Here is a 22,890-nt window from a genome sequence, read left to right as displayed (position 1 = left end):
TTCCGGCGAAGCAAGGGTCTCCCTGCAGTTGCTTCTGACACCTCCCCGCTATTTTCGCTGGACGTGTCTCTCACCCCTTTCTCTCCCCTGCTGTTTCCTGCCTGGGCTGCTGCGTCTCTCTCAGCATTACTGAGATCCTCCTCCAGAGACCCCTCGCTCCCCCTCCTTGTCCCTGCTTTAGCTGCTGACTCTCTCCCAGTCTTTGGGAGCCCTACCACCTCCCTTTCCTCTGATGTCAGTTCCCTGACATATATATATATATATATATATATATATATATATATGTGGTGTTCATAAATGTACCAAGAAAACACATACAAATATGTAAACCACATGTCTGAAAGCCACAGAAAAGTCCTGAAACCATTTTCTCTCTCCCAAAATGACCTCAAATATTTCTCTGCAAGGTCAAAGGAAATGGGAAATCTCCCCATTGTCTCTTTCACAAATCCTGTCTGAAGGGCACATTTAAGATACGAATAGGGTGTGAGCCTGTGACCTAGATTTAGGAATTGAGTAGTTATCATAACAAAAGAGTGGCCAGGTTGCCCAGGTAATCCAATCAGGTAACCTGGCAGACGGGAAGAAACAACACACCCAGATTTCTGCCCCTTCTCTGATATATTAAGGAGGTGGTCTTGGACTCCAGGGTGGGCAATTTAAAATGTCTATATAAGGGCTTGCGTGCATGGCTCGGGCCCTCCCCCTTGTGTGTGTGGGGGAGCACCCTGTTACAACAGTTTAATAAAGATCAGGCTTACTAGCTGCTTTGCTTCTCAATATTCTCTGGTTGGTCTCTGTTATTTTGTCCTACTGATTTTGTTATTTTGTCCTATTTTGTCCCTACAAAACGACTCTGTATGGGCTCTTCAGTACCCCATAAGGGAAAAGGAGCAGCTTTTTTCTCATAACATGTTATTATGCTCTATAGTCATATGCTAGATCAGTAGGTAACAACCTGCTATGAGGCTATGGTGGAATCTAAAGGTAAAGGTAAAGGGACCCCTGACCATTGGGTCCAGTCATGACCAACTCTGGGGTTGCGGTGCTCATCTCGCTTTATTGGCCGAGGGAGCCGGCGTACAGCTTCCGGGTCATGTGGCCAACATGACTAAGCCGCTTCTGGCGAACCAGAGCAGTGCACGGAAACGTCGTTTACCTTCCCACCAGAGCGGTACCTATTTATCTACTTGCACTTTGACGTGCTTTCGAACTGCTAGGTTGGCAGGAGCAGGGACCGAGCAACAGGAGCTTATCCCGTCGCGGGGATTCGAACCGCCGACCTTCTGATTGGCAAGTCCTAGGCTTTGTGGTTTAACCCACAGCGCCACCCGCGTCCCTATGGTGGAATCTACACACATATAAAAAAACCGCTATGAAAATGCTTTAAAAAAACCCAAACTGGCCTTGACAAAATACACTGAATTTGGCATTGCTCAGCTGTGGATATAGTGACCAAGCCACAGTTCTATCCTCTGAAATGTTCTCTCAGTCTCTGTCCTGTGAGCCAACCCCAGGGTCCAGCAGGCTTCTAGACTGAATCGGGTCAGAAGCAAAACAAAAACCTCGAATACCCCGCATGAACTGAAAACTGAACTCTGGTGTTATTAATCCTAAAGGATTACATTTACGTTGGCTATGAAATTTTGCAACCAAACGGAATAAACACATTGCATGCACACAGCCTTTGTTCTTAGCAAAGGCAAACTCTCTGTATTCACCCATTAAAGCACAAAGACGGAGAGAAAATAATTTCTAAAGCAAAACCTCCTAAGGCAGCAATAGTTATACTCCACACTTAAAAAAGAAAGAAAGAAAATCTAGATAATGATTGAAATATACACATAACCATTTTTAGTCCTTCCAGAATGATTCTAATTAAAACTTTCATTAACTACTTTATATTCCGATGAATGCAAATGTAGTGGCCAAACATCCAACACGGAAAAGCATCTATATACATTCCCACCCCCCAATTGTGCTGTTTCCAAAGCCTTTTTCAAATAATTTATCTTCTCCGTTAGGAACATAAACAAAGTGATTTGTAATCCCCCTGCATTTTAATGATTTATCGAGATCCTCATTGCTATTAATTACAGATGGGTCTTAAGTTCACATTTTAAGTATCTCATTTAATTTTTCAAAGCCAAACCTCAGAGATGTTTGGCTCCATTACTAGAGCATGCTGGTATTGCTGTCCTGGTGATTATGAACTGACCTTTTGCTATGCTTCTGCATAGCCTAGCCCCAAGTGGTAGACAAAATAGATTTTAATAGCTGGAAATCTCTCTTTTGCCTATTGAATGCCATACACTTTAGAGCAGCCTTTCCCAACCTGTGGGTCCCCAGATGTTGTTGGACTACAACTCCCATCACCCCTAGCTAGCAAGACCAGAGCTCAGGGATGATGGGAGTTGTAGTCCAACAACATCTGGGGACCCACAGGTTAGAGCGTATAAATGTTGCACTCATATCCCATGTTTCCTTCAAGGAGATGAAGGTGGTTCACATCCCCATTTCACCCTTACAACAACCTTGTGACATGAATTCACACCTTTGATCTAAAGTGCTACAGCCTGGGGTCATTCTTCTTAACCTTATCTTCTTTGTTTTCTCTTGTTCTGGCAAAAAGCACCTGGCTCTCTGAAGTGGGTTTTCCCCTCCTTTGAAAGTTTTCTGTCACCTTCGTTTTAAGATCAGCACACAAATTGTCTAACTTCATTTTTTATTGCCCTTACAGTAAGTAGAAACTTACTGGGTGGAGAAGAAGATCCACTCTAAAACTAACAGCCCAGTCCATTTTGGTTATTACAGACACAGCAGGCTCTCACTCTGCTGCTGACATTTATTTTGAGACGTGTTCCATTTTGGCATGGACTTAGCAGGGCATTGACATTTACTAACACCAGCAGCGCATTGTTTAAAAAATTGTGTGGAAATTGGTTGAATGAAGCAAAAAATAAACAACAAAGACCTCAAAACACAATTGGTCCATTTGCAAAATGCAATAGTTAAAATCAATAGGAAAATGAGTTTTGCTTGAAGGATTTCTTCCAAATTTACTTCTCCAAGCCATTGCCTAAAGAACATTCCAGTTTGCATTTTCACAAATTATGAGGATTCTGCTCCCATAGCTGTCAACTTTTCCCTTTTCTTGTGAGGAATCCAATTCGGAATAAGGGAATTTCCCTTAAAAAAAGGGAAACGTTGACAGCTGTGTCTGCTTCCCATACACAAGAAATAACAGTTATTTTTTAAAACTGTTCAATTCTTCTCATTCATGGAACTGGTTTATATAGACTTATCTACAAATGCTGGGTTCCTTTCATTTCCTGGTTTACAAATTAAAGTGCTGGGTCTTGTTATTTCAGTATGGAGAAGGGAGATGACCCAAAACAAATATACCTGGGTTTCACCAGAGTTCTTGCTCCACCTGACAGTAGAGGCTGCCACACCCAACTCAATCTTAATTCCTCCAAGTCTTGTTACAGGGCTGCCTTCAGATGAATTCTAAAAGTCAGGTGGTTATTTATTTCCTTGACATCTGACGGGAGGGCGTTCCACAAGGCGGGCACTACCGAGAAGGCCCTCTGCCTGGTTCCCTGTAACCTCACTTCTTGCAGTGAGGGAACGACCAGAAGGCCCTCAGGGTTGGACCTCAGGCTGAACAATGGGGGTGGAGAAGCTCCTTCAGATATACTGAAGGTTAGTCTACCTGCAGTTGGTCACTCTACCAGTCCTAATGGGTGCCATTGGCTATGATCCTGAAAATCTTTGGTTCAGTTTTCACCTGCTTCCCCAAAGGCATTGAAAAATGTAGGGCACAAGAGCTTCCCCAAAGCTATCCATAAATGGGATGTGTTTAACGGAGAGCCATGGGATGAGAATTTCAAATCTCAGTCTCTGAAATTGCTTCTCTCTGTGCAAAGAAAGTACTGCAAATGATGCATTTCCAAAACATTTCTCTCTCTCTCTCTTTGGTGTTTTGGTTTTTTTTTAGTACAAAAAAGGGCAAAGGAAAAGAAACATATTTAACGCCTTGGAAAGGTTAGCCAGCTATTTTGTCAGGTGCCTTCCTCTGAGCCCTCCAAAACAACTGGGCCAATTCAGTGTGGAAACAAGGCACAGATGATATAAAGGAAGCGCCTCCTTTGAACCTGCAGCTGCCTGACTGCCGCTCTCTGTGACGAGCAGGCCAATTCCATGTGGAAAGGGAAAGAGCACAAGATATAAAAAGAATCAAAACTGTTTGAACCAGCAGCTGTGCTACCTGAAGCCCTTAATCTTTCCTGGCAATCTGTTTGAGACACACTTTCCTTCAGTTAAGAGGACTAAGAGGCTTTTGCTGACTGCTGATCCTATGAGAGAAGCTGGTCCAATTCTCCCACCGTATTTATTGGAATGCTCAGATATATTTGGAATGAGGAAGAAGGTGGGGGTGGAGAGAAGTAACTTTTCTTTTGGTTGGGATGAAATCGAAATTGGATTTAGATCAGCTGGCTTGGATGAGCAACACATAGGTAGCTTGTACTGAACCGGACTCTAGTATAGAGTCTTTCTTTTCTTTTCAGTAACCAAGTGGGGGAAAGGCTTGTGTAGTTCATGGTAATGAGAGAGAACTATACTGAAATCTGGCACTTCTGGCCAGAATGAAAGACAATCTCTGCAGAGACAAGAAAGGGGGCTGCTGAATACTGCCAAGGAAAAAGATTGCAATTTATCCTTGAGTAGAAAAGCAGGTGTATTGTTCCATTTCAAGCTGCAATCTGTCTCATACTTTCCACAGGCAAGCCATCTCAGTAACACCCCCCCCTTTGCTTTCTATCGCAAATTCCCCCTCCTATAACCTAACATTTCTGTCTTCTGTAGTCCTTTCACTGCTTGTTCAGACATGCACACAACTGACTTTTCCCAGGTTTTCAAGGGTGGGGAACCATTTCTAAGTCAAGGGCTCTATTCTCTTGGAGGCAAATGACTGAGGCCACATGCCAGAGGTGGTCAGGGTCAGAGCTGTGGGGGGATGGTTAGGGTCAAAGCCAAAAATACCATATTGGCCCGAATATGAACCAAATATTCCCCCCCCCCAATTCCGATCGTGAAAAGTTAAAGTGCTGTTTATATTCGTGACCTTACGCCTCCAGCAAAGTGGCTCACCCCCCTCCCGAGAACAGCCCAGGAGCACGGGGCAATGACACCCATCCCATCCCAAGCCTCCCCCAAGCCACCAAATTTTAAAGGTGTACCTTATTTGTGGGTGTGCCTTATATTTGGGCCAATACGATAGGTGGAGCTATCCCTTTTCTCACAGACACCTTCTATTACCTCAATCACTGTCACCCATTCTTTCTCCTCTTCATTGCCATTCATTCTCTGGTGCACACAAACTGCATATCAAGCCACTCATACACACACAAACAAGGATGCATCCTTCCATCCATCATCTGTTCCTTCTTTCATTCCCTCTCACCAATCAACTCTAACACACCACTTCCAGCTATGTGCTGAAAACGTCTACCTTTCCCACCAGCAGTGATCCCAGCCTATACTCTTCTGCCCTTGGGGCAAACCAGGATGTCTTCCACTACAGAATGAGCAAGGGAGAGGGATCCATTTAACCGTCTGCCTCCCATGGGTTACACCAAAGCTTAAAATTATGGCACACCGTATCCTAGATCATTCCCAACAGGTGAGGCATTGCTCAGTGGTAGGGGATCTTGTTTGCATGCAGAAGGTTCTGGATTTGGTCCCTGGTGTCTCCCGGTAGTCCTACGGATGTGATTGATAGATTAGACTTCTTGCCCACCCTTCACCACAAGGTCCCAGTGCAGGTTATAAAAATAGAACCTACAATAATGAAGCCATTACAATTATGTTGTTGTTTCCACTGCCTCCCGCAGTTTGGTCAAACTCATGCTGGTAGCTTTGAGAACACTATCCAACCATCTCGTCCTCTGTCATCCCCTTCTCCTTGTTTCCCAACCATCTTTCCCAACAATAGGGTCTTTTCCAGGGAGTCTTCTCTTTTCATGAGGTGGCCAAAGTCTTGGAGCCTCAGCTTCACGATCTGTCCTTCCAGTGAGCACTCAGGGCTGATTTCCTTAAGAATGGATAGGTTTGATCTTCTTGCAGTCCATGGGACTCTCAAGAGTCTCCTCCAGCAGCATAATTCAAAAGCATCAATTCTTTGGCGATCAGCCTTCTTTAGTGTCCAGCTCTCACTTCCATACATCACTAATATTATACAACGGTGTGTGTGTGTATTACAATTATACAATACGTAAAACTATTCAAAATGGAAGAGAACTGTCTGCTCCCCTGCCTGAAGCCCTTGAGATTGTCTGCCAGTCAGTGCAGACTTGGGGTGCTTAACATCTGAGGGGAAGTAGCAGATCATCTGCTTTGCATGCCAGAGGTCTTGGGTTCAAGGATGCTGGGAGAGGCTTAAATCCTGGAGAGATGCTCCAAGTCAGTCAAGACAAGACCAAGACCAAACTAGATGGACTAATGGCCTGGCTCAGCCTAAGGTAGCTGCCTATGTTCCTGTCCCTTTTCTAAGGTTGCTGTACTGCTCAACACCTATTACAAGTGTTCAATTTTATATCTATATATTTTGAGAGATGCAAGCAGAGTAACAATAGAGAACTACCATCTATGGTGATAGGAATGCTGGATAATTCTACAGCATTCATAATGTTTATTGTGCAGTATTTCTCATTCATATATATAGTGGGGGGGGTCAGAAAGGTGGAGGGGATAAAACGTATTCTATTTCACTGACACATTAATCTATTTCAAGCTTTAAAAAACAGTTTCTGCTTCAGCCTCACATGATAGAGCTGCACTCTCAGCAGAACCCAAGAGAATATTCAGTCCTTCAGTTTGTGGTGCTTAAATATTGATTTTGGTAATCAATCAAAGAAACAAATTTTACTATTAACAAACATAAATTCTTCATTTTTGAAGGGGAAGGGGTGGTAAAATCAGCTGCCGAGATGACCTGTTTCACAGCCATTCCCTCTAAGCCTGTTATTCAGATGGACTTTGCTGTCACTTCATCGGTACAAACTTCATCAATGACTAAGTGTAATCTCTCTCAAGAGATGAATGCGCAGAATAATGTAAAATCCTGGCAATACCATGGCCCTTCTCATCAAGAGTACGCAGCAGAGAAGCTCAGATTAGAGTGCTGAGACCACAGAGTGCATATGACCTCTTTTGGCTGGCGCATGAGCTGCACTGCCTTCCAGACAGAGATAGTTTGGCCAGGACAAGTCACACTCCAGGAACATCCCGTGAGACTGCAGGTGTGTGATTCCACTGAGAATAGTTTGAAAGCTGCAGTTAGTGTAGACAGCACAAATTTTGATTGGTACAGGCCACTGATATGTCACCAGTCTTGAAAAGAACCTTACTGATTGTCCATTTACTCCAGGGCTTAATTCGACTTTCTGGTGCCTACCCTCAAAACGATCACTGGTTGGAGCCCAAGCAAATGATCACCTGCTAAGGCCATCAGCTGATGCCTTTCTTCAAATATTACCTCCATTTGAAGTTTGCATCTGCTACATTTGATACAGTATATGACCTAGATGCAGTGACACCAAAAATGGGGTGTGTGTATGTGTGTGTGTATCCTTCTTGACCACATCCTTTGCTTTGTTGTTGTTTAGTCATTTAGTCATGCCCAACTCTTTGTGACCCCATGGACCAGAGCACGCCAGGCACTCCTGACTTCCACTGCCTCCCACAGTTTGGTCAAACTCATGCTGGTAGCTTTGAGAACACTGTTCAGCCATCTCATCCTCTGCTGTCCCCTTCTCCTTGTGCCCTCCATCTTTCCCAACATCAGGGTCTTTTCCAGGGAGTCTTCTCTTCTCATGAGGTGGCCAAAGTATTGGAGCCTCAGCTTCATGATCTGTCCTTCCAGTGAGCACTCAGGGCTGATTTCCTTCAGAATGGAGAGGTTTGATCTTCTTGCAGTCCATGGGACTCTCAAGAGTCTCCTCCAACACCATAATTCAAAAGCATCAATTCTTTGGCGATCAGCCTTCTTTAGTGTCCAGCTCTCACTTCCATACATCACTACCAGGAAAATCATACCTTTAACTATACGGACCTTTGTTGGCAAGGTGATGTCTCTGCTTTTTAACATGCTGCCCATAATAATTCCTTCTTTACTGCCCACAATTCAAAGAGTGCTTTAAGTTTCAGGTACTGGACATTTGTGAAGTGCTAATCTTATGTTATTGGACCAGACATTAAACTGGCATTTAGATTAAACATCAAGCATTTTCACCAAAAGAAAGCATTTGTAGTGCGTCTTCTCTTTTCGGGGAACAAAGACCAGGTTATTTGAAGTTACCCAGTTCCTTCGATAAATACAGTTTATCAAGCCAGTTAACAAATGGTAACAGGCAAGAAGCAAGATAGAAATTATTCATTAATATGCAAGCTAGGGTTGCCATATTTCAAAAAGTAAAAACCAGGACACCCTTAAAGTTGTTGATCTTTCTGTATAGAAAGACCCAGAAATTGTTGAGCTTTCTTTCTTTTTACAAAAACACCACAAAAAATGTGATTTTTCTATTGACTGTCCAGAAATATTCGGACATATGGCAGCCCTAATTTAAGCAATTTCTTTTTCTTAAAAAAAGAGAGAGTCCAAATAAATTGTTGGTTTTACAGTTTATGGGATTTGTAGTTCCTATGTGAATTACTAGAACTGTGGAAGGGGTGCAATCAGATCAGAGCCATAATGGGAGACAGAGTGTTAAGGACCATTGCTCCTTTGCTCATGAAGACCCAAAATGATGTGCAGTGCCCTCAGGCAACACCAGGAACAAAGCAGGAGTTGAAAAAACACCAACCTTTCCAAAACTCCCCCCCCTCCCTAATGTGATGCCACTGACAAATCTTTGGTGGTGAGGAGGAGAAACAAAGGCCTATGGAATAGCCTCCCTCAATATATTCAGGGAAGAGAGAGAACTATCTTTTAGAAAGTAGACAGAAGCAGGGGTGAAATCTCAAAGTCACAGATGATGAATATGACTCAAGGACTAACTATTGTATCAAAAAGCCTGCAGTAAACAAAAAATTGAATAGTGACATATTTAACTGGTTTATGGTAGTAACATTAGATCCAATGAGTCAATATAGCTGAGAGTTCAAGTCATAGATAGCTATAATCATAGATACAAAAAAATCCAGAGGGTTGTTAGCTCTCCAGCAGAGAAATTGCTGAGGAATATCTCATGCTGATATCTCATCCCATTTTTCAAATCCTAGCACTGTGGAGTTGCAATGATCTGAGTGAAATCTGAAGGGATAGGTGAATCTGTCTATTTCAGTTTCCCTCTGTTCCTCATTTTTCCAGTATTAAAATCAGTTCTACACATCGTATTGTGCTCTCCCTCTCTTTCCCTCCCTCCTTCTCTCTCTCTCTGAAAATCTTTATGAAAAGTCGTCAGCATTTTAGTGCAAATTTCTCCTAATCTACACAGGTTTGTATGCAATTTTGCCTGACAAAAGGCATTTTTGTATGTTATTTTCACTAATGTATTCATTTCTATGAACATTTTAGCCTGGCAAATGCATTCTTGTACACATTGTATGGCCAGAGAACAGCATTGCAAGATTCAGAGAATTGCAAATTCAAGGGAAGCTGTGTTTCAGTTTCTGTATGGAAAGTGTAAATTCAGTAGGTTTGCCTTGAAATGTGACATTGATCCCCCATCCCTCGTAATCTGGTCCAGTTCCTGGCTTCAAGTGAGTACTCTCATCAAGCACTCCAAATCAGTGAATTAGTTCATATCATTCCAAATATGAAGAAAGGAGGCAACTGAATCTAATATGGTGAACATTTGCTAGAGGTGCTGTAGGGCATATAATGTTAGTAAAATCCATCTGTTGATTCAAAGAAAGAAATAGTGCCACAGGGACTTGCACAACTCCCAGGGGAATTCCGCTTGAGAGAACTTGCTTCTCAAACCAAATTACACTCCCAAACGAAAGAAAAGCCCAGGAGGATTGAGATAACTAAACGATGCATCCAATATAAATATTTTGATGGTTAAGGTAGATATAGCCTAATGCAAATGGATCTCAGCAGGGTAACGAGTGTCATCTATTGTATTTTCTATAAATAGCCCTGCCTACAATATGAACATTAAAAGGAGGGATGCTAATTTGCTTGACTATTTGTAAGCCCTTAATATCAGAGGATTATCAGGTTTCTAAATCAGTTTTCAACTGCAGGGAGAACAGTAATTACTGTAATTATGAACTGCAGATAAATGCCACATTTTCATTTAAATAGTTCAAACTCACCAAGGTAATCTGCATGCATAATTCGACCTCATCAACACCTGTACTTGTTTCTGATTAACTGAGATCAGTGACTCTATATATATATATATATATATATATATATATATATATATATATATATATGCAGGTTTTGGTGTCTTCGGGTGTCTTCCCGTGTAAGAGTACTCTTACACGGGAAGACACCCGAAGACACCAAAACCTGCATTCCTGTACCCGTGAAAATCTACGAAAGCATATATATATATATATATATATATATATATATATATATATATATTCATGGATACATTCTTGTTCATAATACTATAGCATGGCCTTTGGATGCAACATCACAAAAATAGCAGGAGGGAATTCAAACTGATCTTAAATTATGATTGAAATCTCATTGGTAGGACAAGTGCATGAATTTGATTAAATAGAGATATGCCAGCTCTTCCTTTTTCACCCTTGGCTCATTGAAAGGCAAAGATGCTTTGAGTATAAAGAAATCTCTCATTTGTCATCATCGTTTCCACACCACACCACCCCGGTTTATTCTTTATAAATCCACTCTGCCTTATCTCCATTTTATCAAACTTTGGAGAGTAGCTTAAATCCTAAACCAAACAATAGCCCCTAGTGCCTACTTGCTCACATAATTGTCTTCAACTCTTGGTCTCAGACAAATCTCTCAAGCGAGATAAGGAAAAAATGTAATATGGAAGTATTTCCCAAATTAATAAACAATTTTCAATGGAAAAATGGCCATGTATTTTATCAGGGCAGTATATAAACAAAGTTAAGAGTATCACATTCCAGATTCAAATGCTTTCTATTGTCAATGCAGATTGAATTACCCATGGAAAAATCGCCAGTAGAACATCCACTGTAGTGTCGTAGTTAGAGTGCTGTACTAGGACCTCAGAGACCAGGGTTCAAGTCTCCACCGTGCCACGAATCTCACCCAAATGACGTTGGGCTAGTCATTATGTTTCAACCTGACCTATCTTACATCATCGTGAGAATAAAATGGGGAAGAGAAAAACCACGTGTGTCACCTTGAGCTCTTTGGAGAAAATGGTGGGATATAAATACAGCAAACAAACAAACATGGCCCCAAAAAACCAGACTCTGTCAACTACTACCTTATGACTTATTCACAGAGGATAGGAATATCATTTAGATCTTAAAATGTGAAGGGAAACAAAAGGTACTTTCAGAACCATGGACAGCTAAAGTGCTACTGAGACTTTTAAAGGTGCCTTTGCATCTAATTAAATACCACCTGTTTGAAGGGTCATTGTTTTATTGCTTAATGAGTGCAGGTGGTGGATTAGTGATGAGGATCTTGTCAATTGCCCCTTGAACAGCTTCTCTTAATTGTACCCCCGTCAATTTCTGCTCCTGTGGAGCAAGAGGTTTAATCAATGGGTTCCTCTCATTCTATAAAAAATTAAATAAATGCAAAGCAGTGTTATTTCCCTACTTCAAAAATAAGAAAGAAGTCAGTGCCCCCTTTGGGAACAGAAATTGACATTGCAACAATTGTCAGGAAGGACTAAAATGGGTCAGAAAGGAAGAAACTTCTATTAAACTGTTGGTAATTGCTACAGAACAGAACTTGTGTGTGTTTAAACATGCTTGTGAGTAAACTCTATACCGTTAGCTAATATAAAGGTAAAGGTAAAGGGACCCCTGACCGACTCTGGGGTTTTGGCACCAGACCATGTCATTACAGAGGAGGCAGGTTTAGTCGTTGTCTGAGGACTATCCCTGCCTCTGGGTCTGGTCCTGACCGGACGGATACTAGAATCAGCAAGGGATACCCACATAACCTGAAGGTGCTGCTGTGCAATGCCAGGTCAATGATTCATAAGACCACTGCCATCCATGACCTGATTGTGGATGGAGGATTTGACCTGGCATGTGTAACAGAGACTTGGTTGGATGAAGCAGATGGGCCTGTTCTTGCCGCTGCTTGTCCACCAGGTTTCTCTTACGCACAGCAACCCAGGCCTTGTGGGCGGGGAGGGGGGGTTGCAGTGATTTTTAGGAAGTCATTAGTTTGCACCAGGCATCCTTTTGGGAAGACCCAGTTCTCTGAGTGCATGTTCTGGAGGTTGGGCAATAGGGACAGTACAGGATTCCTTTTGGTGTACCGACCTCCCTGCTGCACCAAGGATTCCCTGCTTCAGGTTGTGGCGGATGTTCTCCTGGAGACACCTAGTTTGGTTGTCCTAGGGGATTTTAATATCCATGCCGACACGACCTTACAAGGGGCCGCTCAGGACTTCGTGGAAAGCATGGCCTCCATGGGGCTGTCCCTGAATAAGTTTGGCCCAACCCATAGCCGCGGACATGCCTTGGACCTGGTGTTTACCTCCATGGATGTTGGTGTTCTGACACTAAGTAAAAGCGAAACAAAAGAAGTGCCATGGTCAGACCACTTCCTGGTGCAACCTGACTTCGCGACCCTTCCCCTCTGCAGGGAGGTGGGACTGATTCGGATGGTCCGCCCCCACCACTTAATGGATCCAAATGGTTTCCAGAGAGTGGTAGGGGATGCTTTATCCCATGTTGATGGCCTTTCAGCTGATTCCCTGGTGGCCCGCTGGAATGTGGAGTTAACCAGGGCTATTGACTGTTTGGCTCCGAAGCGCCCTCTCCGATTGCATGGAGCCCGGACAGCCCCGTGGTTTTCCACGGATCTGAGGGCAAGGAAACAATCATTGAGACGGCTAGAGCGCTGGTGGCGGATGACCCTTTCTGAAGCTGACCGGACACAGGTTAGAGCTCAATGTCGAGCTTACCAAGTGGCGGTAGCGACGGCGAAGAAGACTTTCTTCACCGCCTCTATTGCATCTGCAGAAAACAGCAGCAGGAGACTTTTTCAGGTGGTCCGCAATTTAGCGGAACCACCTGCTACATCGGGGCCCAGTACGGGCCACATGATCTCCTGCAATGATTTTGCAAAGTTTTTTGCAGATAAAATCGCTCAGATTCGGGAAGAAGTGGACTCCACCGTGGGAGCAGGGCCAGGGCTAGAGCTCTGTCTAGTCAAGTTGAGTGGGATCAATTCTAATCTGTTACCTCCGAGGATGTGGACAGGCTGCTTGGACGAGTGAAACCAACCACCTGTCTCCTTGATCCTTGCCCATCCTGGCTTATAAAAGCTAGCTGGGAAGGGCTGGGCGATGGGCTTCGTGGGGTGGTGAATGCTTCCCTCCGTGAGGGAGCCTTCCCAGACCCGCTGAAAGAGGCGGTTATTAAGCCGCTTCTTAAAAAAACATCTTTAGATGCGGCCACGATGGCCAACTATCGCCCAGTCTCAAATCTTCCATTCTTGGGCAAGGTGATTGAGCGAGTGGTTGCTGAACAACTCCAGGCACGCCTGGAAGAAGTGGACCATTTGGATCCCTTCCAGTTGGGATTCAGGCCTCATCATGGGACTGAAACTGCCTTGGTCGCACTGGTTGATGATCTCCGGCGGGCTAGGGACAAAGGTGAGAGCTGTTTCCTAGTTCTGCTGGATCTCTCAGCGGCGTTTGATACCATCGACCATAACATCCTTCTGGACCGTCTTGAGGGGCTGCGAGCTGGGGGTACTGTCATACAGTGGTTCCGCTCCTTCCTCCTGGGACGTGTTCAGAAAGTGGTGGTGGGGATGAGTGTTCAGACCCCTGGGCTCTCACTTGTGGGGTGCCTCAGGGTTCTGTCCTCTCCCCCATGCTTTTCAACATCTACATGCAGCCGCTGGGAGAGATCATCAGGGGGTTGGGGCTGGGTGTTCATCAGTATGCGGTTGATACCCAGCTCTACCTCTCTTTCAAATCAGAACCAGTGAAGGCGGTGAAGGTCCTGTGTGAGTGTCTGGAGGCGGTTGGAGGATGGATGGCGGCAAACAGATTGAGATTGAATCCTGACAAGACAGAAGTACTGTTTCTGGGGGACAGGAGGTGGGCAGGTGTGGAGGATTCCCTGGTCCTGGATGGGGTAACTGTGCCCCTGAAGGACCAGGTGCACAGCCTGGGAGTCATTTTGGACTCACAGCTGTCCATGGAGGCACAGGTTAAATCCATGTCCAGGGCAGCTGTGTACCAGCTCCATCTGGTATGTAGGCTGAGACCCTATCTGCCCACGGAGTGCCTCGCCAGAGTGGTGCATGCTCTGGTTATCTCCCGCTTGGACTACTGCAATGCGCTCTACGTGGGGCTACCTTTGAAGGTGACCCGGAAACTACAACTATTCCAGAATGCAGCAGCCAGACTGGTGACTGGGAGCGGCCGCTGAGACCATATAACACCAGTCTTGAAAGACCTACATTGGCTCCCAGTACGTTTCCAAGCACAATTCAAAGTGTTGATGCTGACCTTTAAAGCCCTAAATGGCCTCGGTCCAGTATACCTGAAGGAGCATCTCCACCCCCATCGTTCTACCCGGACACTGAGGTCCAGCACCGAGGGCCTTCTGGCGGTTCCCTCACTGCGAGAACCCAAGTTACAGGGAACCAGGCAGAGGGCCTTCTCGGTAGATTAGATGTATCACAGTATTTTAATATTCTTTTGGAAGCTGCCCAGAGTGGCTGGGGAAACCCAGCCAGATGGGCGTGGTATAAATAAATTATTATATTATTATTATTATTATTATTATTATTATTATTATTATTAGCCGATGGAGCCGGCGTACTGCTTCCGGGTCATGTGGCCAGCATGACTAAGCCACTTCTGGAGAACCAGAGCAGCGCACAGAAACTCCGTTTACCTTCCCGCCAGAGCGGTATCTATTTATCTACTTGCACTCTGACGTGCTTTCGAACTGCTAGGTTGGCAGGAACAGGGACCAAGCAACGGGAGCTCACCCTGTCACGGGGATTCGAACCGCCAACCTTCTGATTGGCAAGTCCTAGGCTCTACTGTTTAACCCACAGCCCCACCCGTGTCCCACGTTAGCTAATATAGCTCAGTATTAATTGATTGCATGGAACTTCCATTTTAATTCTGCTTCCAATTAATGTGGAAAAGCAATGCTTCTGCAGAACATTAAAGATCTAATGTGAAAAGAAGTACCAGGTCCCCATGTATGAACTGTGGGGCAAGGCAGAATGGAGCAATTTCTCTGGTGTGCAGCTGTTTGTCTGCACAGAGGCTGCAAGGCAACACTGTGACTCAGGCCCTACCCCAGAAACTAATCAGACTAGCCAAGTGCCTTCTGGGGTATGGGAGATCTTTCTTCCTCTGGTCCACTCCTCGGGTATACAGCATTAAATCCTGCACACCACAGAATATATAAGAGCAGAATTCTAGCCTTGAATTTGGATCAGTGATTTAAGCACTTTGAGTTTATGGAATAAACTATTATCCTTGAAATTGCCCCTTGCTGTTGCTGATGACTGATTTGAAAAGTGTCATTTAATCTCCAGTAGCATTATTCTGTCACTTTCCAGAAATCTCCTTTTATTAATGAAATCTATACAACCCATTTCAGCAGACCAAGAGGCCATGTGTATTTCAAAAAGATACCATGCAGCTCTTTAGTGGCGGATACAAAGCACTAATAACAGGATCCATTTGCCTATTCAGTGCACCAGACTCTTATACTAGAAGGTATTATCTTCAAATATCTAACAAATCTCCATGGAGCATAAAATAAACCAGGCCAGCACAATTTGTGACTCATCAAGCTACTCCCCCCCCCCTCCAGACTTTACAGAGCCATTTTAATTATTTTACATTGACGTTTACTTTCTTTCTTTTAACTGCCCTGTGATCATCTTTGATGAAGGGCGGTGACATTATTTGTAGACATAGCTGTCAAGTGTCCCTTATTTGAAGGGACAGTCCCTTATTCCAGTGCCATGTCCCGCTGCTGTCCCTTATTGATGGATGTCCCTTAAATGTCCCTTAAATGATGTCCCTCAAATTTCAAAGGAAGCAGCTCCTCTCCCTCCCTCCCTGCCGGCCAGGGAGGAGGGAGGCTCCAACTTTGTTGCTTGGCTGTGTTGCTCACCCAATAAGAAGTCTAAGAACGACTGGGGGTGGAGCTTGCATGCCTTGTGTGTGGCTAGTTAATGCAAGCTGAGGGGGTTTTGAATGCTGGACGCCATTTTGTTGCACGTGCTGCTGCAAACTTTGCAGTGCAAAGCCAGGCCAAGGAGCCATCTTAAGTTAAGGCTGCATAGGCCTTGTGGTGCATGTGATTCAGATTCTATTCAGTTGAACCTCTGGTTACAAAGTTGGTTGGACAGTGTTCTTGAAGCTACCAGCATGAGTTTGACCAGACTGCAGAAGGACAGGAAGACTGGAGTGCCTGGAACAGGTGAGGCTGCAGGTCCCTTATTTTGGCTGCTGGTCCCTTATTTTCAAGGCTGCTGGTCCCTTATTTTCAAATCTGTAAGTTGACAGCTATGTTTGTAGAGGAACAGTTGGTGAGAGAATCCCGCAGCAGTGTGGCTTGCGCCAGAGTTGCCGAGTTTTCCTTAGAAAGATCCCAAAAAATTGTTTACTTTTTAAATACATTTTTTTTAAAAAAAGAGATCGTTTTCTTCTGCCACCCTTCGACCAAAAAATGAGGAGAGCTGGTGTGGTGGTGGTATGGGAGAAATCGAGCACGCTGGAGACACCACACATTCCCATTGAAATGAAAGGCCCCGGATTCTGAGTAAACGTGGTTAGGATTGCAAGGGACCTATGCAGAATTAGACAAGATGTCAGGAAGGATTTGAAACCTGTGGGATCAGAGATTCTCAGAGGACTGGAGTAAATATGTGAACTATTTGGAAAGCAATTGTAATCAACAGATTACGCTAGTAGGATTGCAAGAGGTTTTGTAAGGAGGACTATGTGAAATATTGCAGAGAAAAGTATGAAGACAACTATTAGTGAAGGACCATTAAAAGTAATAGTGAAATTAATGAAATGCAGATTAAGTGATAAAGATTGAAAAATCTTCAGATGTGGTTGATGGAAGTCCAAAACACTGAGTAAGATGAGAAAATATGTTTTATTATTATTATTATTTTGAAATTTCATGTAAAAATTAATAAAAATATTTTACAAAAAGGGATTGCAAGGCACCTTCTTGAGTTTGCCCCATGGATTTCCTTACCAAGGCCTCCTCCCCACTGGGTTCAATGGGGATGAAACAGATAACTCTGCCCCCCCCCGTCCAGTTTCCTTTCCCCACTTTCATCTATTCCACAGCACACAGTACAAAGGAAATCATAGGGAGAGATGTTTCAAACATTCCCTCCCATGATCCTAGTTTAGCTTATCCTGGATTTTGGCTGGTCAGAAGCATCTTTTATTTTATTTTCATAAAACCTTTCCTAAAAGAGTTAACTCTTCCCTCCACTGTGATCCTGATTATAATTAACCCCATGCTGCTATAAAGTCCCCCCCCCACCAGATTAATAGTGGCAGAGAGAGATTTTCATCTGAATGGTGAGTGGGATCATGATGTTGAGATAATTTGGGAAGCAGGAGTATCACATAGGAGGCAAGCCATTTACCAGCCACCTGAGTTCACAGTTTGGTGACCAATTCTGACAGCACCTCCAATGGTATTTCCTTCCATTTCCATAGCAAGGGCCAATGGGATAACCTTCCCAAGATTGTTTTGTACAGTTGTTTCGAGTCAGAGTAAAATGCAAGCTTTCAAAATAAGTGATATGGATAAGTGACATGAATCCGTATCTTCACATAATATGGCTTGTTGTCCACATGTAAGCTTTCCTCATATTTTTAAGAGCAGCTTTGTTTGGAGATGATAATATTAATTTCCATGTTTTGAAAAGCCTCATCTGCTAATTTCCATATTTCAAGCTTCCTGTTTAGAGGACAAGAGCAAGTCAGGCATGCTTTGTTTCTAAGCAGTTTCCTATTTTAACTGCAGGTGGAAGACACCTTACGTAAGTTTAACAGTATTCTGGCCTTCATTTATTTACCAGTAATAAGCCCCAGTTCAAAGAAAGCTCAAGCTAATCATATAATAAGATACTATTTAGTAGGATTATAGACCTAGTCCGAGTTTAGCCTCCATTACAGAATTATTTTATTTGAAGATTACATATTAGTGCCTCTAATAAATGGGAAAGCTAATAGATAGGAGCAAATTGATATTAAGCACCGGATGCAACATTACCAAACATATCAGAAAATGTTATAGCAATTATCAGAGATTGTTTAATCTCCTCCTGATTATTTCAGCCATTTGTCTATATGATAGCTAATATTGCTTCACCCCAATGCATTTTCTCTCCCTGCAGTTTACATCATTAATATTCGCAAGCTAACGGAACATGATAGGCGAGGAAGAGAAAACAAGATGGGGTCGAATCTAATTTTAATAGATTTAATAATGAAGAGTTACATAGGAAATGTTGGTGAGTCTCTGCATGTTCGCACCTGCTGCTTCTTGCACTCAAATTTACCCTGTTGAGAATTGATCAGAGACAATCCCTGTCCCATATATTGTGCACCATATATTGTGTTCCTATGATAAGTCATAGGAACTTGCCTTACACTGAGTTAGAATCATCATCATCATCAGTTTTATGATGGTGAGAGCCAGTCTGGTATAGTGGTTAAGAGCGGTGGACTCGTAATCTGGTGAACCAGGTTCGTGTCTCTGCTCCTCCACATGCAGCTGCTGGGTGACCTTGGGCCAGTCACACTTCTCTGAAGTCTCTCAGCCCCACTCACCTCACAGAGTGTTTGTTGTGGGGGAGGAAGGGAAAGGAGAATGTTAGCCGCTTTGAGACTCCTTCGGGTAGTGATAAAGCGGGATATCAAATCCAAACTCTTCCTCCTCCTCCTCCTCCTCCTCTTCTTCTTCTTCTTCTTCTTCTTCTTCTTCTTCTTCTTCTTCTTCTATCCCACCCTCCGCAGCCAGAACTGGGCTCAGGGAGGCTAACATCAAAGTATATAATAATAATAATAATAATTTATTATTTGTACCCCGCCTATCTGGCTGGGTTTCCCCAGCCACTCTGGGCGGCTTCCATAGAAACCAAAAAACAAAAAACAAAAAAAAACACACTAAAATATCATACATTAAAAACTTCCCTGAACAGGGCTGCCTTAAGATGTCTTCTGAATGTCAGGTAGTTGTTTATCGTTTTGACATCTGATGGGAGGGCGTTCCACAGGGCGGGCGCCACTACCGAAAAGGCCCTCTGCCTGGTTCCCTGTAGCTTTGCTTCTCGCAATGAGGGGACCGCCAGAAGGCCCTCGGCGCTGGACCTCAGCGTCCGGGCAGAACGATGGAGGTGGAGATGCTCCTTCAGGTATACTGGGCCGAGGCCGTTTAGGGCTTTAAAGGTCAACACCAGCACTTTGAATTGTGCTCGGAAACGTACTGGGAGCCAATGTAGGTCTTTCAAGACCGGTGTTATGTGGTCTCGGCCATTAAAACATAAAATCAAACAATCGATTAAAATACAGCTTAAAATCAAATTAAGATCAGAATAAAATCAGACGTCAACCCACGAACCATAACTATAGGGGTTGGGAACATTAAGTGCTCACCAGGCCCAGTTATTTGTACTGGTCTTATATGAGCCAGTGGAGAGAGTTAGCGAGGCCACTTACATGCAGGGTCTTGTAGAAAGAGGGGAGTCAGACTGGGCCCTGACCAGCTGCACTATGGGGTTTCAGACAAGATATATTGACTAAAAATGTCTAGTAAACAAGATCAGTAGTGGGGTTCCTATTTGGTGAGCCAATATGACAATGATGTGGGACTGAGGATTGGAGCAGTCATTCTGTGATACTATGGAAGTGGACAAAGCTGTATTGTAACTATTGAATAAATGTGTCTTTTTGACAGAGACTGGGCAGAGGAGGAGTGGTGGAGACGGTCTCCCCAGCCTCACCCTTCCAGAGAAGAAGGAGACAGTTCAGAATTAAAAAGGGGGTTGAGGGAGGTCACAGCTCAGAGGCAGATGAGGGGGAAAGCTGGGAAATAATGGGGGAGAGGGAAGAGGAAGAAGAAACACCAGGAGGGCAACAGCTGGTTGACTCAGTGTCTTTAGAAAGCATTCCAGACCCTGCTCTCCCAGAATCCAGGGGGCAATGAAAGTAGGAGAGCAGAGAGCTCAGAGGCAGAAGGCCACCATAGTGATGACACATAATGAGAGAGATGGAGGGGGTGAGGTTTACACCAAGAGGCTGCATTTCTAAGCCTCTCTCTGTGAATATTGAATAAAAAGCATCGGTAAGAACTTTCCTTGTCTTATCCATTCCTGGCCACCTATCTACATGTAGATGTGGGGATTGAAACAGAGAGCATTTCCTCTACCACCAAGCAATGGTGGTGCCACCTTTTCACGCAAACCATCTTCAACATAATACAGTGGTACCTCGGATTACATACTCTTCAGGTTACAGACTCTGCTAACCCAGAAATATTACCTCAGGTTACGAACTTTGCTTCAGGATAAGAACAGAAATCGTGCTTCGGTGGCGCGGCAGCAGCAGGAGGCCCTATTAGCTAAAATTGTGCTTCAGGTTAAGAACAGTTTCAGGTTAGGAACAGACCTCCGGAACGAATTAAGTTCTTAACACGAGGTACCACTGTATCTGTAAAAATCTTAAAAACAGCAGAAAATATATCACAAAAATGATCATACAATACAAAAAGATAAAAATAATAACACAGCCATAATAAAACACCTAATTAAACCAGCATAAACCCATTCAAACCCAGATGATCTTTTAAAAAAACCTCTCCAGGATTTCAAGCGGGGTTCAATTCCAGGACTACCTAGACATTTCAAGGACTGAGCTAAAGCCAACTCCATATTTTGCTTCCACTGTGTTTGCCTTGGAGTGCATGGAGGTGGGGATTGTATTTCAGAATCCTGTTAATGTGAGTTGCTATAGCTCTCATTCTTCAAGCTTCTGGTCCTTGGTTCTGTGGATGGTAAGCAACTTTTGTGAACCTGTGGGAGCAGGAAAGCTCTGCCATTTGTTGAGGATTATTTTGCGTTCTTTAAAATATTTTTCACAAAAATCTTTTCCCTCACTCTCCTTGATTTATTTGCCCATGCTTCCATGGAAAACCTAATTGGTTGTGGCACCTCTTTTTATTTGGTTTGCAAGCATCAGAGAAATCCTCGTGTCAGTGAGAGCATCATCATCATATTGCCACTTGCAAAACCATCCACAACTTGCCAACTCCAACTGTATGAAATGTCATTCTGGTCCAGTGAGTCTGTGGACCACAAGGAAATTGTGCAGAGAAAGCAAACAGGTATAAAATGAATTCCTGAAATTTGGGGAAACAGAAGGTACTTTTTTGAAATACATAGTGGCTCTCAGCTTTATACAGAACCTAAATTAGGAAAATGGGACGCGGGTGGCACTGTGGGTTAAACCACAGAGCCTAGGGTTTGCCAATCAGAAGGTCGGCAGTTCGAATCCCCACAACGGGGTGAGCTCCCATTGCTTGGTCCCTGCTCCTGCCAACCTAGCAGTTCGAAAGCACACCAAAGTGCAAGTAGATAAATAGGTACCACTCCGGTGGGAAGGTAAACGGCGTTTCCGTGCGCTGCTCTGGTTCACCAGAAGGGGCTTAGTCATGCTGGCCACATGACCCAGAAGCTGTACACCGGCTCCCTCGGCCGGTAAAGCGAGATGAGTGCCACAACCCCAGAGTCGATCATGACTGGTCCTAATGGTCAGGGTTACCTTTACATTAGGAAAACATTGAAAGAGATCTTAAAATCTCAATATTAAAGATGTTGCCAAAAAAAAAAAAAAACCTTCAAGTGACCCTTCTGTTCATACATCTAGAAATGGGAACCTTTCTATTTTCTTGTGAGGAAGCATTTCCTCAACAAAGGGGGTGGGTGACCCAAGCTAGTGATGGGTAGGAACAGAATCAGAGGTTGGGGAGGGGAGCAGCAGAAAATGGATGAGAAAAGTCATTCACTCTCTCTCTCATATCCGCTCCAGCCTTATCTTGCCATCCACATTAATTTAGGCCAATAACATTCGATTCTGCCATGTCCTAGATAAAATGAGGACTTTCAATATCACAATCCTACACATGTTTTCCTGGGAGTAAGCCCCACTGTTTCTGAGTAAACATGGTGTAGGCTTGCTCCGCATGTGTCTTCTTAACTTTCTGCTTGGGAGGAGTTCCGTTTAATTGCTCACAAAGTGTCTCAGAGGGCACCGAGTTTGACAGTGAATTAGAAGCAGCGAAAGGATGTTTCACTGATGCTGAGAAGAGGGAATAATGTTTAAGCTAGACGTGTTCTCATTCCTAATTGAGAAGATGTCAACCTCACTCCTGACCCCTTAATTCCTGAGAGAGTGGTATGTGACTTGGCCACAGAAATGGTTCTATGTAGGGGGTTTTTCTTCTCCTCGGTCACCTACAGCTGACCTAGCAATATGGAGAACAGACAGAACTTTTTAAAAGTGGGTTTTGTCTAGCTTTGGCTTAGTTCCTCTTGAACGCACTTCCTTTTGCTTCACTGTGAATATTCGCCAATGTCAGTGCATCTGGACTGTAGACTTGGCTTGTTTTTAATTAACTCCTCAAGATGATTTTTTTAAAAAATAAAAATAAGTAAAATCC

This window comes from Podarcis vaucheri (genome assembly GCF_965113315.1).
Source record: "Podarcis vaucheri genome assembly, chromosome: 9".
NCBI classification, from domain to species: domain Eukaryota; kingdom Metazoa; phylum Chordata; class Lepidosauria; order Squamata; family Lacertidae; genus Podarcis; species Podarcis vaucheri.
Note: the sequence above shows the minus strand (reverse complement) of the source record.